Source organism: Podarcis vaucheri (assembly GCF_965113315.1).
Source record: "Podarcis vaucheri genome assembly, chromosome: 8".
NCBI lineage: Eukaryota > Metazoa > Chordata > Lepidosauria > Squamata > Lacertidae > Podarcis > Podarcis vaucheri.
The window spans coordinates 6,616,792-6,629,397 of NC_138766.1; the positions used below are offsets into that span (position 1 = coordinate 6,616,792).

General features: G+C 42.1%; 2 pseudogenes across 2 annotated transcripts; both read left to right on the forward strand.

Annotated features, from left to right (window-relative positions):
* Nucleotides 1-1,476: 1,476 nt before the first annotated feature.
* On the forward strand, nucleotides 1,477-3,906 carry LOC309539775 (protocadherin beta-16 pseudogene; annotated as a pseudogene). The gene has a single exon. The product of its transcript is annotated as a protocadherin beta-16 pseudogene (transcript).
* Nucleotides 3,907-4,440: 534 nt separating this feature from the next.
* On the forward strand, nucleotides 4,441-7,117 carry LOC309538600 (protocadherin beta-16 pseudogene; annotated as a pseudogene). The gene has a single exon. The product of its transcript is annotated as a protocadherin beta-16 pseudogene (transcript).
* Nucleotides 7,118-12,606: the final 5,489 nt, after the last annotated feature.

Below are 12,606 nucleotides of genomic sequence, written 5' to 3' on the forward strand. Positions count from 1 at the left end.
AAGGACATGCCCCCTTCCAGATTGAATCCTGACCATTATTTCTTAAGGCAACAAATCACTTGTACTCGGCCATCTCTTTAGTTACTGAAAGACCCAACCTCCCAGGGAATCTGCAAGCTTAAGATTGTCCAACCAGGTCATCATCTTCTGAAGAATAATGGGGATGGAGAGCATCACTAAAACCAATTTAGTTGAACTCCAATTCTGTAACACTATTAAATAAATCAAACACATGCAAGAGACATTTCTGACCTTCAAGGGGCTATTTATTGCTGTAACATCTTTCTGTGAATGTGATTCTAGCTTTCTGGAACCATTAATTACCGGTATATATATATATTACCAGCCATTTGAATAATAAAAGGAAATCTGGTTTTGAGACCTGAGGAGTGATGACTACGTCTAGATTTCTTTGGTGGAAAGATCACACCCATCTGTTATCAATATGTATTGTATTAATATTGCTACCTCTGCTATGGATATTATGCAAGACTGCTGTGGTCCAATTTGGATTTCATATATTTCAATTGTGGTTTATATTTGATTATTGATTTTTTTTTTGTTTAAATCTATTTATATAAATTGAGTAGATTTATTTTTTTTAAACCCACAGAATTAGATCTATGAGGCTGGCAGTGTCTTTGATTCCACCTCCCATCCTTTAATAAGATACTGAATCACTTGAGAAGCTGATTTTAATATTAAGGACAGTTTCAAAACATATTTGTAAACTGGCATGTAAGACAAATGTTCAGATGGAAGGGGAGCAAAAAATTCCACTAGCTTAGCATAATTCTATCTCTTCTCCCCACCCACCATGAACCTTATGTTAGTTCAGAATTTATAAAATATTATTTTGGAAAATATTATGATGTTTAATCCACATGGCTAACAGAAAAACACCTTAATCATTTTAGGTTATGAGTTGTCTGCCAGTATAAGAGAGATAAGTCTAAATTTACCACTTTTGTAGTAATCAGAGTGTATTTGAATACTTTATTCTTTGTATCCAGATTGTGGGACATTTTGAAAACTGAATGCAAGGCACTCTGTCAGTCGGTCCCAGCAGTCTTCATGTGGGTGTGGGTGTATTATATAGGATATATATATAATTATATAATGATATAAGTTAATAGACTACACGTTAGAAAACCTAAGGATTTCTAGATCTCCTAAAAGATCTGTGTAGGTTGGCAAGTGGTAACATCAATGGAGTTGTATCACAATTCCAACGCAAGGTGGTGCTATTACACAACACAGACCATATTATCAGAGAGCAAGTGCTCTCCCAAAGAGCTGCAGCCATTAGACAAAGCAATCTTAAATAGATGCTCATTACAATCCAAAGGAACAGACCTCTGCATCTGTTTCAAAACAGCTAAGGACAGATTGGCCTTGCAGGTGTGTAACTCATGAAAGGAAATTCTGGACAGATACTTCTTCTAATCTGAACTGACTGGAAGTGAAGCTGGAACAATGGAAATGCACAAAAGGCAAGTTTTGAGTTTTGTTCTTTATTTCTGCATGTGTATTGCAACATGTGAAGCCATCCTTTATTCAGTGCCAGAGGAAAAGAAAAGTGGGTCTCTAGTAGCGAATGTGCTAAAAGATTTGAAAGTGGATGCAAAGGAGCTGTCTGCTCGGAGAGCCCGGCTGGTTTCTAAGAGCTCCAAGCAGTATTTCCAGCTGGATCCACATTCTGGGGATTTGATATTAAAGGACAAAATAGACCGAGAGTCTCTGTGTGGTCAGAATGATCCTTGTCATCTACTCTCTGAAATTGTGCTTGAAAATCCATCACAGCTGCAGAGAATCAAAGTTCAAATACAGGATGTCAATGATAATACCCCTAAATTCTCAAAAATGAAATTCATTTTTGAAATACCTGAACAGGTACCAGTGAACACTCGATTCCCTTTGGAGAGAGCACAGGATTCAGATATAGGAGAAAATGCTGTACAAAATTACACACTTAGTCCTAATGAACATTTTAGACTAGATGTCCACAGGGATGGAAGCAAATATATAGAACTGGTTTTGGAGAAGCAGTTAGATCGTGAGGTAAACCCACAGATTACCATAATTCTTTCAGCTGTTGATGGAGGAATCCCAAGAAGAACTGGCACAGCACAAATAATCATTGATGTTCTGGATACTAATGATAATTTCCCTCATTTTCCACAATCTGTGTACAAAGTAAAACTAATGGAAAACAGCCCACTGAATATGCTGGTTGCAAAAGTTGAAGCAAGCGACAAAGATTTTGGCTCCTATGCAACTATAACATATTCCTTCAGTGAAGTGCCAGAAAATATGCTAAGATCATTCAACTTAAACAAAAACACTGGTGAAATTACCGTTTCAGGGACAATTGATTATGAAGAAAACACAAATTATGAGCTGCACGTCAGAGCTACGGATGGAGGAGGTCTTTCTGCTTACTGCAAAGTCATTGTGGATATTGAAGATGAGAATGACAATGCCCCAGAAGTAATAATCACATCTATCTACAGCCCTTTGGCTGAGGACTCCCCCCCAGCCACAGTGGTGGCCTTCTTCAGTGTCACAGATGTGGACTCTGGGGACAGTGGCAGAACTGCCTGCACCACTGAAGTCAACCTGCCATTTGTGCTCAAACCCACGGAGAACAACTATTACCAGCTGGTAACCCAACAACCACTGGACAGAGAACAAGCCTCTGAGTATAACATCACCATCACAGCCACAGACAGGGGCTCTCCCAGACTCACTTCCACAAGAATACTACATGTTCAAATCTCAGATGTCAATGACAACCCTCCAGTGTTTGAAAAGCCATTCTATGAAATGCAGTTAAGAGAAAACAATATTCCTGGTCTTCTGATCGGTTTCGTCCATGCTGTTGATCTGGACACAGCGCAGAATGCCAAAGTGACCTACTCGCTTTTGCCTGGGAAGGTCAATGATGGCCCCACATCCTCTTACATCTCCATCAACTCTGAAACGGGGAACCTGTATGCCATCCGGTCTCTGGATTATGAGGAAATACAAGATTTCCAGGTGACGGTGAGGGCTGTGGATTCAGGTTCCCCTCCACTGAGCTCAGAAGTTCCCATCCGCATTCAGGTCGTGGATGAAAATGACAATGCCCCCTTCATCCTCTACCCTCTCCAGAATGGCACTTCCCCCTCAAATGACCTGGTTCCCCGAGGGGCAGAGACTGGCTACCTGGTCACCAAGGTGGTGGCTGTGGACAGGGATTCTGCGCAGAACTCTTGGCTTTCCTACCAGCTGCTGAAGGCCACAGAGCCGGGTCTGTTCACGGTGGGGGCCCAGAATGGAGAAGTGACCACCCTGAGGCCGGTCAGCAACCGAGACAGCTTCAAGCAGAATCTGATTGTGGTGGTCCGAGACAACGGCCATCCTCCCCAGTCCACCTCTGCCACGCTCAGAATCCTCCTAGTGGACGGCTTCTCTGACCCTTATCTGAAAAGTGTGGCTCTCCCAAAGGAGGAAACAGTGGAGGAGGAAGACCCCAGCCTGACGATGTATTTGATCATCTGCTTGGCTGCCATCTCAAGCATCTTTCTCATTTCTGTAGTGGCCTTTGTTGTAATCAAGTTGCAGAAACGTGAAAAGTTCATAGGAACCTACAACTCTGGAGCCAATTTCCCAGTGGGACCTGATTCCCAGGAGAACTCTGCGGATTCTGGTGCTGGATCTCTATCCCAGGCTTACAACTATGAGGTGTGCTTAGCTGGTGGGTCTCTGAACAGCGAGTTCAGGTTTCTCAGGCCCCTATTTCCTGTTTTCTCTGTCGAGCCTCCTAACACTCAGGTGAATCCAAGGAGTTCCAATGATTCTGAAGGTGTCCCCAGTCATGGAGGTGAAAGTCAAAACATTATCCAGGTGAGAGAACTATTTTAATTCTTTTAGTATGGTTTCATTTCAAACTGTATCTGCTACTTTCTTGATGCATATCATCCAGGAGAAAGTCAACATATGATTCAGGTGAGAATATTCCTTTCAGAGTTTTCATATATTCAATTTTAAGATGTATAATATTGGGGGCAAAAAGCTCTGTTGGGAGTTATTTGTGTCATGGTCGTTTCTTGCTTAAATATTATCCTCATATTACATTATCACTGTGGGAGGCAGAGGTCATTCACCATAATCTGGAGGCATAAAAACTGTTTGTTGAATCTACACTATTTCAAGTAGGAGAGAGGTCATGGATTTTGTTACAGGTAATGGTAATTGTAGCTTTGTGACAGTTAAACTACAGTTCCAGGTATTATTTGAGGGAAAGCAACATGGTGCTAATGTGAGACCATCAAGTTTAACAAACATAGAATGAAAAACATAGTCCATAGTCCTTTCATTACACATCCACATGGTGGCAGTATGCACAAACACAACATTTGGAACTCAGAATTCTGTTTTCTAAAGAAACGTCTGCAACAAGAAGACAGCCAGTCTTTGACTGTGATTAAGAAAAAGGAGCCAGAAGCAGCACCAAATTTATTTCTACAACAGCAGAGATTATCATTGGATGACTATCAGAAAGTACATATTTTGAACACACATTGAAGAGGCAGATTCCTGAACCATGGGAGATGGCTACAGAAAAAAACAAGGTCTGTATGTTTTGCTTTTCCTTTGTCTTCCTGGAGCACTGAGTATTTCACTTCACTATTCTGTGCCAGAAGAAAAGAAAAGGGGGTCTTTGGTGGCTAATGTGCTGGAGGATTTGAAACTGAGAAAAGGGGAGCTGTCTGCTCGCAGAGCCCAGCTAGTTTCTAAGAACACTAAGCAATATTTCCACCTTGATACTCACTCTGGGGATCTTTTAATAAATGATAAAATAGATAGAGAAGTTTTGTGTGACCAGACTGATCCTTGCTTGCTTCTCTCACAAATTGTGCTGGAAAACCCATTAGAGCTCTACAGTATTGTAGTCAAGATAGAAGATGTGAATGACAATGTTCCCAAATTCTCTACAAAGGAATTTGATCTGGAAATTCCCGAGAATGTTCCCACAAATACACAATTCCCCATGGAATCTGCCCAAGATGAGGACCTAGGGAGAAATAACATTCAAAACTACACACTCAGTCCCAATGAACATTTCCGGCTTGATGTTAAAAGTGATGAGGATGGAACCAAGCATGTGGATCTTGTCCTGGAGAAACCTCTGGACAGGGAGAAGGACTCACACTTTGGACTGACTCTCACAGCTGTAGATGGAGGGGAGCCACAGAGAACAGGCACAGTTCAAATAAATATTCAAGTTATTGACAATAATGACAACTTTCCTCAGTTTACTCAACCTGAATATAAAGCTAGGTTGAAAGAAAACAGCCAACAGGGAACTCTGGTCTCCAAGGTGGAAGCTACAGATTTGGATTTTGGTTCAAATGCACAGATCACCTACTCATTCCACCGAGTGCCTGAAAAAATAAACAATTTGTTTCACTTAAATGAAATCACTGGGGAAATCAGAGTTTTAGGTCAAGTTGATTTTGAAAAAGAAACCAGGTATGACATGAAAATTAGAGCAACAGATGGAGGGGGTCTTTCAGGGCACTGCAAGGTCCTGGTAGATGTTGAAGACGTGAATGACAATGTCCCTGAAGTTTCAGTCATATCCATCACTGGCAGCATACAAGAAGATTCTCCTCTGGACACAGTGGTGGCCCTCTTTACTGTAACAGACCGAGACTCTGGAGACAATGGCAGAACCATGTGCTCTGTGGAGACAAACCTTCCCTTTGCCTTAAAACGCACAATGGATAACTATTACCAGCTTGTGGTCCAAAGTCCCTTGGACAGAGAGAAGGTCCCGGAATATAATATCACCATCACAGCCGTTGACCAGGGCTCCCCCAGGCTCACTTCAACTAGAATTATTGATGTTCAGATCTCAGATATCAATGACAACCCTCCAGTATTTGAAAAGTCTTCATGTGAAATGCAGATTCGGGAAAACAATATTCCAGGACTGCTCATTGGCTCAGTCCATGCTGCTGATCTGGACACTGAGAAGAATGCCAAGGTCACCTACTCCCTTTTGCCTGGGAAGGTCACTGATGGCCTTGTGGCCTCTTACATCTCAGTCAACTCTGAAAGCGGAAATCTGTATGCCCTCCGATCTCTGGATTACGAGCAGATCAAAGATTTCAAAGTGACGGTGAGGGCTACAGATGGAGGGTCTCCTCCCCTCAGCTCAGAAGTTACTGTCCGAGTCGTAATCCTAGATGAAAACGACAACGCTCCCTTCTTCCTCTACCCTCTTCAGAACAGCACATCCCCCTGCAATGAGCTGGTGCCCAAGTCAGTGGAGGCTGGCTACCTGGTCACCAAGGTGGTGGCTGTGGATGGAGATTCTGGCCAGAACTCGTGGCTTTCCTATGAGCTGCTGAAGGCCACAGACCCTGGTCTTTTCAGCCTAGGAGCCCAGAATGGGGAAGTGAGAACCAGGAGAGCCCTGAGCGAGCGAGACACCAGCAAGCAGAGACTCCTGATAGTGGTCAGGGACAACGGGCTCCCTCCCCAGAGCAGCACTGCCATGCTCCAGGTCCTTCCCGTGGGTGGCTTTTCGGATCCTTATATGAAGGCTGTGGAGGTCAGTAAAGAGGAGCACGAAGAAGATGGGACCTTGACCTTGTATTTGGTGATCTGCCTGGCTGCAGTCTCCTTTGTGTTCCTCGTTTGCATTGTTTCCTTTGCTGCCATCAAGATCTGCAGGAGGGATCCCAGGGAAAGTTTTATCGCTGCCCCTCCTCACTTCCCACCTGCCAGACCCGACATCCCAGAGAACGGTGGCGATTCTCAGAGTGGGTCTCTTTCCAGGAGTTACCACTACGATGTGTGCTTAACCGGTGGGTCCTTGAGCAGCGAGTTCAGATTCCTCAGGCCCCTCATTCCTGTTTATTCTGTGGGGGATCCAAACCTCAATGTGAACCAGACCCCTCCGTCTGCTTCCCAAGATATTCCTGACCAGGTGGGGAAAGAAGAATCAGAGAAAGAGGTGAGAAAGAAGCTTTTGGTTTGTTTGTTGGTTTTAAATATCACTCTCATTATACCAGAAATATCAAAACAGGTCACGATCACTTTGGGAATTCTTGTTGCTTGGTAATCTATCACATCTGATATTTGTTTCTGTCTCCTTATACTGCTCTATATTGGTTACCTATACAGTGACTACAAAAAGAGGCTCAGTTTTCTCCTGGACTGCTTATTCCATATCTACTTTCTGCACCTCTGTCCTACTGCTCCTTTGTTGTCTCAGTTTCTTTCCCTGTTCTGTGGCATTCTTTGCTAACAGGAGAGCCCTGCTGTCTCCAAGTTCAATGTGAGGTGGTTCTGCCCACTGTCCCTTTCATTCTTCATCTCGATTTCCCATTGTCCCTTTTCTTCTTCCATCTATCATTTACTCAAACCCCTTTCCTCCAAGCCCATTTATATCTCCATCTTGATTCATTTCTGAGGTCCTGTCTGTTAGCTCCTTCACTGTGGGTCTCTGCACTAAAACTGGCTTGAGAGTCAGACTTCATGCAGAATCATAATTGTTGCATGTACACCGGCGTGTCACTCTCTCATAGAAGAAATTAATAAAGCATGGGCGATGTTGATGTGTATGTCTTTAAATGCTTATATGCATTTATTTACTTTTTTTGACCTGCTGTTCAGCTTGAAAGGCACCAAGAGTGACTTGTATGTAATCAGTACCCAAAACACAAAGGAGAGGGAAGTGAGGAGAAAGCAAACACAGGCATTAGTTTGAAAGACCACAACATTCTTTTAATGACCAGCTTGGGGGAGAGGAAAAAGGAGCCACATGGAGTTTGTGGAGTATTTTGGCTTTCTTCCTCTCCCGCAACCGCAGCCTGAAGGAGCAGTGTTCCCACATACATGTTAACAGGTGTTTTTAAATCCAGGTATGTTATCTACATATTTTCTGCAGCAGTTACCGGTATTTCTGCTGCACATGTTTACTGTTTCTTGAAGAAATATGCTGTCCTATATTTTTCTGATTTTGGTAGTTCCGCCAGTCCTTACAACCAATGTGTGAGTTTCCTGTTATTCTCTATCTAAAATGACATTTGGGCACAGCACCCCCCACCAGATTAGTCATCAAAGCAAATGGCAGTTTATTGACTCAATAAGCAACCTTGTGAGCAGCAGATAATCTCTCAAGGTAAAATTTCCTTTCCCTTGCCTTGCTCTGCATCTGTATTTCAGCAGTGGCCAGACTCTTATTGAAATACTGCAGGACTAAATCCACATAGATGGTAATATTGCAGACGACCAACAGCTATCTGTTTCTACACCTTTTATATTACTTTGCTTCTTGAAGATAGCATTTATTGGTTGTTTCATTGCTGGGGCTCATCTGGACATCTGGGGACTTAAGGAAAGAAGTATCGCTTCACAGGGCCATTCACATATTCACTAGAAGCTTTCACGACAACGTTTACTTTCTCAGGCTTAGACAGTAATCCTTAGGGGAGCCTTTTTCACATCAAGGACTATATTTCCTTCTGGACCACCTTCCAAGAGCCACATGGCAGTGTTGGGAAGGGCCAGAAGCAAAAGTGGGTGGAGCAATAAATGTAAATTCTACCTTCCTCAAGTAGGCTAGCTTCTAAACACACTGAGACATTCCTCAACCCATGTAAGCAAGTGTCAAGATCAGGGTTCACAGGCTCACTCCAGTCAAGCAAAAGGACTTGAGTAACAAAGTGTGGCGTGGGGAGAGGGGTGTGGTCAGACAGAGGGGCTTGGAGGGCTGCATTTGGTACCTGTGTCCGAGGTTCCCCAAACCTCTGCTAGATAATAAGACTGGCCTCCATTGGAGAAGGAAACAAGAAATAAACTGCCTCCCTCTTTTCTTGGTGCAGCCTTCTTTTGGTTATGTTAGCATAAAAGTTCTCATTAGCAGCTGATAGGAAAACTGTATTCCAGATGGTTTCTATTGTGCTAATAATCCTCTGCTTGCAACTTAACTTGGCATATGCTGGAAAGCATCTAGCATCATATGGAACACTCTCAGGATGGATATACACTGATCTGAGAAAATGCAAAAAAAAAAAAACCAACACAATGTAATATAGCTCTCAGCTCAGTTTCCCATTAATGATGGATTGCTGCTCTACAATGCCCTCTGGTGTCACATTTGTATAACGAATTTTTGACGTTATAACTGACCAGTGTAGATTAGTCCTCAGTCTACATATTGTTTTGTTATTTTTTGCTCTATAAGACGCACCAGACCACAAGACGCACCTAGTTTTTGGAGGAGGAAAACAAGAAAAAAAATATTCTGAATCCCAGAAGCCAGAACAGCAAGAGGGATCGCTGCACAGTAAAAGCAGCAATCCCTCTTGCTGTTCTGGCTTCTGGGATAGCTGCGCAGCCTGCATTCGCTCCATAAGACGCACACACACTTCCCCTTACTTTTTAGGAGGGAAAAAGTGAGTCTTATAGAGCAAAAAATACGGTATCTTAAAGTGGGCAACAATAAATCAGCAAAAATATGATTAAACGTGACTGCACTTAAAGTACACTATACCAAAACCAACAGCAAAAGAAACTGGAGGAAAGCATTATGGATTTATTTAGACAACACAGCTGAAGGTCAAAACAAAACAAAAAGAAATAATTCAATTTGAATGGCATGGGGGGAGGGTGTTCCAGAGGGTCAGTGCCACTGTGGAGAAGGCTCATTTCTGCAATATTGCAAGGCAGCAATGCAATGGCCATGGATTAGAAGAATAACAACCTAGAAACAAACCAGTAACCAGTACAGTTCATTAAGAGCAGGGAAGACATGTATAATAAATGGAAGGACGGGTAACCAAGGATGAACACAGTCAAGTAGCTCTGAATTCTATGGGCAGTTGTCAGGAAAGCTAATGTTACGAAGGAGCTGAGGCTGGTGAGGAAGAAAAGGGGCTTTTTCAGGTAAGGATGGTGAAATGGTAACAGACGTCAAAAAGAAGGCAGAACTGCTCATCTCCTGTTTTGTATTTATCTTCTCCCAAAGGGGAACTGTGTCCAACCCTACATAAGCAGCAGGACTGATGTCTGGGGTGCAGGACTGCAGTTCAAGATAGATTAGTAGTTGGTCAAGGATGACCTAGTTGTGTTAAATTAGTTCAAGTCTTCAGGGACAGATGAATTGCTGATAATTTTTCAGAAACCCTCTATCAACAGTGAGAAATTTTAGAGAGCAGGCGAGTTGTTACAGGCCTGGAGACAGGCAAATGTCACTCCAGTCTTAAAAAAAAAAAGGGGGGGGAATCTGGGAAATTTGAGTCTATTCCATCTGACTTTGAGTCTAAGGAAAATATTAGAAGATTACAAAGAAGTCATTTTGTAAGCATATTGAAAACAATGCAGTGATTAGTAGAAGAGAACATGGATTTGTTAAAAATAAATCCTGCCAGACTAATCTTATATCCATTTTTTGTGGATGCTCTGGATGCAATTTGTCTTGACTTCAGAAAAAAATTTAACAAAGTCCATGATCTTTTGGTTAGCAGGTTACATATATGCAAACTAGATGATCTGGTGGATTCATAGCTGGTTGGAAAACTGTAATCAAAGAGTGCTCATCAGTATTTCCGCATCAAATAAAAGTGTGGTTTTGAGTGGGGGGGGGCAGCAGGGCTCTCTCCTGGGCCAGATACTCTACACCGTGATATGATATGAATATATTTTATTGAAAAGGTTTCAGTTATAAAGAAATAAAGTGATACAAAGAAAAATAGAAGAAAAGGAAAAAAAAACAGGCACAAAAATGTGTAGAAAATATATATGAATATATACAATATACGGAAAATACCCTAACCCATACATTCTTTTATCAATTTGATGTGATTATTTGAATACATATGTATATATTAATAGTCTACTGCATTTTGTATAAACTCATTCCAAATATTGCCATATTTATCCAAACAAACCGTTATATGAAAATTATATGAACAGATGGAAGGAATCCTTACCAGATTTGCAGATGGCACAAAATTAAGAAGGGTAGTTAACACCTCTTAAGACAGGAATAAAATTCAAAATAGCCATGATAGGCAAACAAAAACAAAAAACACACAAACAAAATAGGCAATGAATAAATAAATAAAATGCATCTGGAGGATATCTAGTTTTGCAATTTTGTACATGTGGAAAGACTCACATTCATGAAATTCATCACAAGCAGAACCATGAGTCAGCAGGACTCTCCTCCCAGACAAAAAAGTGGCAATTATTTCCAACTAATGGGAAGTAATAGTTCCAGGGTTTTTTTTACTGCACTAGTTAGATCTCACTTGGACTACTATGTCCAGTTTTGGACACCACACTTTAAGAATAACATAGATAGCCCCCAAGAATTCTGGCAGCAGGTGGGGGACTATCTTGTTGGATCTATTTGTTGCAGATACTTTAGCTGTACATCTCCTGTACAAAGAAGGGCTTATACCAGATGATCTACAAGGATCCATCCATCTCTGTGGTGCACAGTTCTGTGATACTATGTACACAGTTCCCATTCTGAAGTTTTCCTACTCAGTAGGGTGTCTCATGTTTCTTGTTTAGCTTGAATGAATAAGTCAGTGAGACATAGAATAATAGAATTGAAGACTTGGATGGGATCCAACTCTTTCCCCAGTAATAACCAGCTGTACAAATATAAGATGGGCGATACATGGCTTACATGTGAAAAGGATCCAGGGGTCTTAGTGGACCACAAGCTTAACATTATGTGTGAAGCAGCAACAAAAAAATAAGAATAAAAGCTAATGCTATTCTAGGCTGCATCAACAGAAGTATAATGTCCAGATCAAGGGAAGTAATAGTACAACTCTATTCTGACTTGTTCAGACCACACTTGGAATACTGTGTCCTGTTCTGGGTGTCACAATTTAAGAAGGATGTTGACAAGCTGGAATGTGTGCAGAGGAGGCCAAGCAGTGTGATAAAAGTTCTGGAAACCAAGCTTTATGAGGAATGGTTGAAGGAGCTGGGTATGTTTAGCCTGGAGAAGAGGAGACTGAGAGAAGATGACAGTGTGACGCGGCAGCTAAAAAAGCCAATGCAATTCTGGGCTGCATCAATAGGAGTATAGCATCTAGATCAAGGGAAGTAATAGTGGCATTGTATTCTGCTCTGGTCAGACCTCACCTGGAGTACTGTGTCCAGTTCTGGGCACCACAGTTCAAGAAGGACACTGACAATCTGGAACGTGTCCAGAGGAGGGCAACCAAAATGGTCAAAGGCCTGGAAACGATGCCTTATGAGGAACAGCTAAGAGAGCTGGGCATGTTTAGCCTGGAGAAGAGGAGGTTAAGGGGTGATATGATAGCCATGTTCAAATATATAAAAGGATGTCATATAGAGGAGGGAGAAAGGTTGTTTTCTGCTGCTCCAGAGAAGCGGACATGGAGCAATGGATCCAAACTACAAGAAAGAAGATTCCACCTAAACATTAGGAAGAACTTCCTGACAGTAAGAGCTGTTCGACAGTGGAATTTGCTGCCCAGGAGTGTGGTGGAGTCTCCTTCTTTGGAGGTCTTTAAGCAGAGGCTTGACAACCATATGTCAGGAGTGCTCTGATGGTGTTTC